A 9,582-nucleotide genomic window follows, 5' to 3' on the forward strand; every position below is an offset into this window, starting at 1 on the left:
CTTCAAGAAGTCAGCTGCGTTGTTGATTTTTTCTTCCAACCAAACATTTCGTGCTCTTACTGCACCGTAGTCATTAAATCACCGATGTCTATAAAATGGAATGTATTTAAAAAAGAAGTAATGAAATAAATATGTGCTACAAATGGACTATACATAAGTTTGTTTCAGATATTAAGACCCTATAGAGAAGGGAAAAGTGATTTAACCATTCTAGCAGACACACATAAAACTCTGTCTTTATTTCAATCAAAACTTTCACACACTAAAATTCTTCAGTAAAGTTAATAGAAACTATTAGCTATTAACTTTTATATTGGATCGGCCGTAACACATGGAACACATTGATAATTAAAATAAAAACTGACATTGAAATAATAATAATCAACCTCTTTGTATGTTAATATTCATCATGTCCAGACTTCCTTCCAAAAGAATTGTCCGACGGGATGCAAAACCAAAATGTGAGGGAGGGAATATATTACTGGGACGTGCCCTCCACAAGAGTGCTGTGCGATCTGAATTTATCTTTTAGCTAGAGGGGGTGAGGTAGGACAATTCAGGGAGTGGAGAAAGCCTCTGGAAAGGTATTACATTACACAAGGTTTGTAGTTCGACAAACAGTATTATGGAAACATATTTCGAAGTGACTCGTTAGAACTTTCCTGAAAAACACACACAGCTTCATAAAAACTCTTCATGGTATAATATAATTCATGATATATATATATATATATATATATATATATATATATATATATATATATATATATATATATATATATATATAAGATTTATCAAATATGACGTGGTTGAGTACGGAGTTACCTCATGGAGTACAAATTTGAACATTATGTGAAAGAAGGATGAAAAGAACTAGAAACAAAATGTGCGTATGGAGAAGAATGAAGAAGATTTTCTAAGTACGGCAAAAAAAAAAAAACACATTTAAAATATTGAGGAAAGTTGGGAAGCAAAGAGTAGTATTGCAAATAGTCTAAAATCAAAGAAAGAAAGTGCTTAGCATATTCAGAAGAAATTGTTTCACTACGGATGAGTAGAAGGTATGATGGAATGTAAAATATGAAGGAATCCTCTCCAAATTTTGCAGAATGCAAGAGGGCAATTCTTATATCAGAATCAGAAAGAGTATGTTTCTGGCCGAATGTAATATATGAAATTTCCTAAATTTGCAGTAAGTTGTCTACTAGTCATTTTTTGATTTGATTTTGACGTTACTTTTCACCCTTGATACTATACAAGCTCAAACCTACACTCTGAAATGGAATCCGAGCTATCACTTCAATCACACTTAAGGACTCTTCATGGCAAAATACGTACGGTTCAGATAGTGACTTTAGAAGTCCAAGGAGAGAGTATAGTATAAAGCCGGGTCTAACAAAGGTAGGTAATAATAATCCTTCCTGATACAAAATATGATTCACTCACTTCGTTTCAACCTTGTTAAAGACACACTGTGCAGTATATTAATTCTACAGAGACCATTCAGTTTACAGTGCATAACTAAAATAAAGTTGCGTATTATTGTTTTGAAATTACTTTCCAATGAACTTTTAAAAAGTTCGTTACTGAATTCTCTATGTCTGTGTGTTTGCCTGGCTGTTATTTGCGAATTTTTGAATTTTGAGCCCCCATTCGATAGGACATCAAAAATTATCTGAGAAAGTGATGGAATTTTTTGCGTCATTCTTATGGTTCCGGATATATTGGCCAAAAAATGTCCAATTTAGGAGATTTAAGGAGCCATATCTCGGGAACCATAAGTTATACGGTAGAGATACGATATTGGTGTTGATCAATACCTAAGAGGATGGTGAACATTTTGGTACCAAACAGTGCCTGGTGGCCACTGGTTTGGCCAGTGGCCACCAGTTAATATTGGTACCAAAATGTTTACCATCCTCTTAGATATTGATTAACACCAATATCATTTCTCTATGACCTACCATTCCCGAGATATTGGCAAAAAAAAAAAAAAAGTTCCGATTTCGGGAGATTTAAGAAGTCATATTTGGGGAATCTTAAGTCATAGAGAGATCATATAGGTGTTGGCCAATACCTAAGAGGATGGTGAACATTTTGGTATCAAATAGTAACCGGTGGCCACTGGTTCCCAGATATTGGGCAAAAAGTTCGAATTTCGGGAGATTTAAAGAGCTATTTCTCGGGAACCATCAGTCATAAAGAAATGATATTTTGCGATTTTTTGAGAGAAACAGGAAAAGGTGCGAAAAAAAAAAGATTTACTTTTACATGTAGGAAAAATCACAGTTATCCTTCTCACTCATCTCTCCATTCTTTTTAAGTTTGCTCTGGCAATGCTCTAGGAGCATTCTTGTCTGGTTTATCCTTTTCTTTAATTGTTGATAGTAAATTTCCCGCCAATAAATTGCTTGTGCGTGTTTTTGGAGAATGAGTAAATCCTTTGTTGTGAATAAAACTACGTTATGTAAAGTATTCAATTCATTTAAAGACTGCGGGATCGCGGTGGCTCAGTGGTAGAGCGTTCACCTCTGGTGCTTGGGGTCCCGGGTTCAATCCCAGCCTCCGCCAAGTGAACTTCGTGGTGGACAAACACCGTGTGCGTGGGTTTTCTCGGGGTTCTCCTGTTTCCTCCCACTTTCTTCATTCCACCATTTCATTCATTTCTCATCTTCACCGTCTCCTTTAGCCTAACCGGCATAATCGTGGGACGTAAAACTTAAAGATTTCAATTTCAGAAATATTTTGTGTTCGTAATAAATGTGAACATTTAGCTACCTGTCCCTTTTCTTATTATCAATTCGGAAAGAACACCATAGGGTGTTATTTTCAATGGAAAAGTGTGTCTCCCCCCCCAAAAAAAAATCACATGTGCACTACTTGCGCCTTAAGACCCGACTACAGGCATTCCTTGAATCCCTGGATTTTTCGGAAGAGTATAAATACAGACGATAGTGTTAGAGATAATGTTCTTCGTCAAGAAACGTGTTTGTCTACGTATCACCTTTCTTTTTTAATTTGGTAGAAACCATGACTGTCAGAAGTAAGGAAGTTTCACCCAAAATCTGATTAGCTTAGTCAGTCATACTTCAACCGTAAGTTTGTGGACTGTATTTCTCATACTTGTTAATAAAGGAAGCTTTCGAATATTCAATAATATGCCGATCACTGGAGAAAGTATCACAAATAAACAAAAACAAAAATAATTGGAAATGGTTATTGATTTGACACAATATTGATTTATCACAGTATCATAAATATTCAGGATAGACCACTTGTCTTAAAATGTCCTTCTAACATCTAAATTAAAGTACAGAAAACATTGAAATTTTGTACTATGCAAATATCAAGAGAAGGACATTGTTTGGTGGATTCTGCAACACCACCAGATTAACAATATTGCCAACCCAAAATGAAATTATGTATTTCTTTTCAAATAACATTGCGTAAAATTATAACTAATTTCAAATTTGCATGTTAAACGAAAAGTTACTGTGACAAGCCTATTATTAAGTGTTACAAGAATGCTAAAACATCACACAATTTAAATATGGCATTCATTTGGAATCCTCTACAGCAGTAATAGCGCAAGAGAGACGGACTGTGCAATGCACATCCAAAATACCAATCGTCATATCATTACCATAGTATTCGACGTCCCAAATTTTTGTTGAGGATCAAGATACTAAACCTATCAAAAAGAAAGGGAGTCAGAGTCAGAAATCAGTATTATGCCTACTAAAATATAGGGGGGGATTTATTATCAACTATACATTGCACACGATTGGCACAAATGAATATGGATACATAAATGCTATATTAATTTTGTTCTAAATTGAAAACAATGGATCCAAATGTGCAAAAAATTGAATTATGTAACCTCCTCTTCATAATCATCTACTAAATGGAAATCCATACCGTCGTCGTCCTCTGGTGCATCACCATTTTCTCGGCTTTTTAAACATGTAGAGCCACTACATTTTGTTTAGGAAATTGTCGAATACATTTTGTTTAGGAAATTTGTAAAAACAGGGCTGACAATGCGTACTCATATGCATTTTTCCAACCTCTGGCATTTTAAAAGAACAGTATGGATGAAATAGACCCGTAACTCTTTTAACAGTGCATTTTCGTTGGGTCATAGATTATTTAGATACCTTAATCTGAATTTTTGTCTACATTGTCTCTTAATTCAATTAGACTTTCTAGACCTTCATTCATTCCCACCTACTGTCATCCCCTTACAACAGACGTGCCGTGCTCCTAATGCACGAACGTTCTTCATACAAGCAATTATAGTGTTTCAAGTGTACAGGAATACTATCAGTGTGTTAGTTGACTAAGGAGAATAAATACAGATACCAACTCCATCCTATATGATGTTTCCGAATGCTATTCACTCTAGCTTTGGGACCACGTATAACCTAAATAAAAATAACTGTAACCAAACTAACTAACTCTAACAAGGCAGGGTACCCAGGTGTAACACACCGATTGTGATAAGATTGCACAGACATAAAGAATATTGAAAAAGAAGCGACACGTATTTTTTTATATCGGCCAACAAGCACACTGAAAGGGTCAAATAGGGGCATAAAAATGGGGTCAAAATGATATTATGTGGAATATAGCGAGAAAGAGAAGATATATCGGAAAAGTTTGAATGTACGAAATACTACCCATGACGCAATTCAATGAGGTAGAACGCACCCATGAGAAGAGAGCAAAACATCCGGAAATGGACCAATCACGTGTACAACATTGTCACAATGTGTTACGGAAAAGAGCGAAAAGGGTGACAAGGAGCAGGAAGAAAGAAGAAACGAAAACAGAAAATACGTGTTTTTGCTTTGGGTGCATACATCACCCATATGCGAAAAAAAAAAAACAGATTTATCTCAATGCACGAAGATGGGATAACACGCAGAAAGGATGCAAACGCCGTTCGTATAGGCAGCCAGCGAAACAGTACTGCGCAGTGGGTTGCATATATTGGATAATGGGAACAAAAATTCATAGCACAGTAGAATAGCAGGTGGTCCACATACGTAAGATAAACAGCAACATTAATAGCAGTACCACACATGAGTATCAACATTATATCACTACGAAAATATGCGTAGAACATAACAGTAATAGTAACAATTTTGTTTTTGTATTACTACTGCCTACACACATTTTTGTTTAGAACATCCATCTCATCGTTGTTCTCATTACGCGATATATGCAACCCACCGCGCAGTGCTGTCTCTCTGACTGTCTATATGAACGGCGTTTGCATCCTTCCTGCGTGTTATCCCATCTTCGTACATTGAGATAAATCTGCGTCTCTTTCGCATACGGTCAACATATGCACCCAAAGCAAAAACACGTATTTTCTGTTTTCGTTTCTTCTTTCTTCCTGCTCCTTATCACCCTTTTTGCTCATTTCCGTAACACATTGTGACAATGTTGTACACTTGATTGGTCAATTTTCGGATGTTTTGCTCTCTTCTCGTGGGTGCGTTCTACCTCATTGAATTGCGTCGACTATGGTTAGTATTACGTACATTTAAACTTTTCCGATATCTCTTCTCGTTCTCACTATATTCCACATAATCTCATTTTGACCCCATTTTTATGCCCCTATTTTACCCTTTCAATGTGCTTGTTGGCCGATATAAAAAAATACGTGTCGCTTCTTTTTCGATGTTTTTTATGTCTGTGCGATCTTATCACAATCGGGCTGTTACACCTGGGTACCCTGCCTTGTAAGGCTTATTGAACAGTAAGGTTCAATGTAGCGTTCACGAAAGCTTTCTTTGACAAAAACTGACCCTAGATGCCAACTGTATCCAGTTTCTGGTTTCCATTCCTATTTCTGCGAGATCCATCTTAATATTGTCCTCCCATCTGCGCCTAGGTCTTTCTAATGGACGTTTTCCGATTGGATTTCCAGTTAAAATTTTGAAAGCGTTCGTACTTTTTTCCATTCTGGCTACATGACCTGCCCACCTGAGCCTCCTTGATTTGATGAACCTAACAATATTTGGCGAACGATATAAACTATGTAGTTTCTTGTTATGAAGCTTCCACCATTCCCCATTCCCTTTCCTCCTGGATTCGAATATTCGTCTCAGGATCTTGTTCTCAAATACTTTCAGTCTACGTTCTTCCCTCAGAGTAAGCGACATATCTTTCGCTGCCATACAGCACAACGGGCTTCATTATCCTTTTGTATATTTTAACTTTCAAATTCCTGGACAGAATTCGCGACGGTAAAAAAAATTAAAAACTAAATAATGAGCAAAGCAAACATTTTATTTGATGAAATTTTGTATTTTATTCATTCACTCACTTGAAAAAACGTCTACAGTTTCTGGTAACTGATTATAGGTACTGACAATTCGGTTTAGAAGGGACCTTTGGATAATTTTAACTCTCGTCGCTCGAGTGTAAAGAGATCACTAGACCGTGTTGTTCTAGCGGGTACGCGAAAATTGGTCTGTTCACATGATATGACTTAACAACTGTTCACATGATATGTGGCCATTTACAATTTTTTGCAAAAATATTAGGTCAGAAATTTTGTTTTTCACTAGGGGAGGTTTGAGGTATTTTAAAACATCATTTTTTGGAAGTGTTTGAAGGTGAGGTACTCGGTAGGATACAATGGCTAAAAAGAAATTAATTACGGATTTTTTTTTAATGAATAAGGCAGGCCATAGACCAGATAGGAGAACAGTACTAAATAGTGGGAGCAACATATGACTTATAGAACAAGCTTAAGGAATTAGGATGTTTTATGTCAGTGAAGCGATAAAGAAGCCCCAGTTTTCTCATAGCAGTACAAGATATTGTGCTTATATGATCCGCAAAAGTAAGAATACTGTCAATGATAACTCCAAGATCTCTGAAAGAGGAGACAGGATTTATGTTCTTATGATCAATGTTGTAAATGTGTTTTATAGGTTCCTTTTTTTAGAGAAATCGTAAGAGAAGCACATTTTTCGATGTTTATCCTAAGTTTCCAAGAGTTACATCAGTTGAGCATCATGTTGAAGAGCAAGCGCATCGTATTCGGATTGAACTTGTCAGTAGAGTTTGCAGTCATCAGCGAATAGAAGAATATTGGTAGAGCTGTTTGTGAACAAAGAAGGCAGATTGTCCATGTATAATAGGAATAGAAGTGGACCCAGAATACTGCCTTGAGGAACTCCAGAAGTTACGGGAATAAAATCAGAAAAGTGACCTGAAACTGAAACTCGCTGTGTCCTATTACTGAGATTGATTTCCAGAATACTAAGCAATTTGCCATGTAAATTGATTCTAGAATTGAGTCTGTATATAAGAAGATAGTGTGGAGGGGGATCGAAAGCCTTAGCCAGGTCCAAATACAAAATGTCGAGTGAGAATTTTTTGAGATGCTGTCCACAGCATCGGATAGAAGAACAGATAAATTAGTAACACAAGATTTTCCTGGCAAAAAAGCCACGTTATGAGGAGTTTATAAATGGAGCAACAAATTGAAAGATCCTGTTTTTGATTCTTTTCGCAAGCGAGTGAGGGAGGTGATAATAAAGAAATAGGTTGATAGGAGGAAACATCATTTTTATTCTTACCAGACAGGAGTGATATTAGCTCTCTTCCAACTGGTTGGAAATACACCTTCTGCAAAAGGGTTGGATAAAACATCTTAACTTTCCGTATTCATGTACGAGTTCGGTATCATTTACGGTACCATTTACTAATGATTTAAAACTAAAATAGATATATTGTATGTAAGACATTGTAACTCTATTAAAATCTCAATTCTATATAATAATTATGTTTTCTCTAATTTTTAATTATATTTTGTGAAGCTCATATATTATTTGAAAATTTCACAATCAGCGTTATCGGTTGATTTTTTTTATCTTCCTTCAAATGGGAAGAAAGAGTGACGACATCTGGACACCTTTGACGGTAAGATAAACTGGATGAAATTCCTATTGGTGCCCAGAAACTGTAGATTACAAAAAGTTTATCCTAAACATCTAATAATAGCATGACATTAAGTTTTCATTTCATTCTGAAAATGCAAAAACAAAGCAATGTAAAGTATCTCGTAAGTGTAGAAATAGCACTGCTTTCCTTCATCTTTATTTTTTCTTTCTTTTGCTTTCTTTTTTCCTTTATTTTTCTTTCTTTTTTGCTTATTTCTTCTCTTCACCGAGGTTATATTATGGGAGTAGTTTAGCTCAATCTGGAATTCTAACATTATAACTTCCATTAGGAACCAAACTCAGTGTTAAATTTAGAAACTCTGACCATTCGTCACACAGAACAAAGGAAAGTTAAACAAGTATTGCATGTGATGAAAACGTTTATACAAGCACTGTAGATACTAAAGATTACATTGTGGCCCCGCGTAGCGTAGTCGCTAACGCTCTCGCCTTCGGTGCGAGCGGTCCCGGGTTCGATTCCCGGTGGGGGCACTCGGTCGAAAAAGTGTAAAACGCTTTTTCAGGCCAGCCACCCTGAATGAGGTTTTCCTGGGTTTTCCTCATTCACACCAGGCAAATGCCGGGGTGGTACCTAACTTCTAGGTCCCAGGCCGCTTCCTTCCTTCCCCAATCCTTTCTTCCTTCCCTTTCCCCGGACTGTGTGCTCGCCGAGGGACGTCATCCCTCAAAACGTGAAGGGCTAAATGGCCTTAGATGCCGAAAGCCCAGAAATCTAAATCCTAACCTAACCTAAAGATTACATTAAAATTACTAGTATTGTGATCTTTGACACTTAACATGTCTTGTAATTTTAGACATGTACTTCGTAAGATGCTCTTTAAAGATGCTTACGTAAATATATCTTGTCTTTCATGGCCAACAATGCAGTAGTTAGTTCAAGTAATTTCTGGTTGTCGACACTCATTTTCTACCTATTCAAGTTGTTTCTTTTTTGAACATCTGCAATTTCCACGAACTAGCCTACCAGAAAATATTTTGTAATTCAACTTCCTTGTGATTCCACCTACGCAGCAGGTTAAATTAAAATGTGAAGAAACAACGTAAACAAAAATAATTTCAAAATGTTTATTACGAGCTTTCCATTCGTCACACAGAACAGAGCTTTTTATTTCAAATCAAGGTTGAGTTACAGATGTTCAAGAAACTCCCTACTTTAATATGTAGCTTCCTTACAAAGTGAAGCCGTCTCAAGTTATGTCTTTTCCATACTAGTCTAGTGGCTAAAAGGCGCCTTTAGTATACATGATTCTGGGTTCGATTCTGGAAGATTCTTGAAAGTTGAACGCATTGCGGTAGATCACCTTCAATTGTAGGTCTACATTTAATATAATTTCAGGGCTTAAAAATGGTGCTAAACTTCAACTTACCAAAAAAAAGAAAAAGAAAAGAAAAAAAGAAAGAAAAAGAAAAAGAAAGAAAGAAAGAAAAACCCGAATTCAGGACGTATTGGGTCCTAATATGATATTTCGCTAAGTTTCATTTACGAAAACTATTATGTAAAAATCAATTCAAACAAAAGCATGACAAGATATAGTGTTGTAAACTTTATAAATTGAAATTCAACATCATAGATTTCAAATTGTTTTTGATCTATTGC

General features: G+C 36.1%; 1 non-coding gene across 1 annotated transcript; it reads left to right on the top strand.

Annotated features, from left to right (window-relative positions):
* Positions 1-8,382: 8,382 nt before the first annotated feature.
* TRNAR-UCG (transfer RNA arginine (anticodon UCG)) lies at positions 8,383-8,456 on the top strand. Its single transcript has one exon. It is a non-coding gene; the product is annotated as a tRNA-Arg (tRNA).
* The last annotated feature ends 1,126 nt before the right edge of the window (positions 8,457-9,582 follow it).

This window comes from Thermobia domestica, chromosome 6, assembly GCF_964235325.1.
Source record: "Thermobia domestica chromosome 6, izTheDome1.hap1.1, whole genome shotgun sequence".
In the NCBI taxonomy this organism is placed as follows: domain Eukaryota; kingdom Metazoa; phylum Arthropoda; class Insecta; order Zygentoma; family Lepismatidae; genus Thermobia; species Thermobia domestica.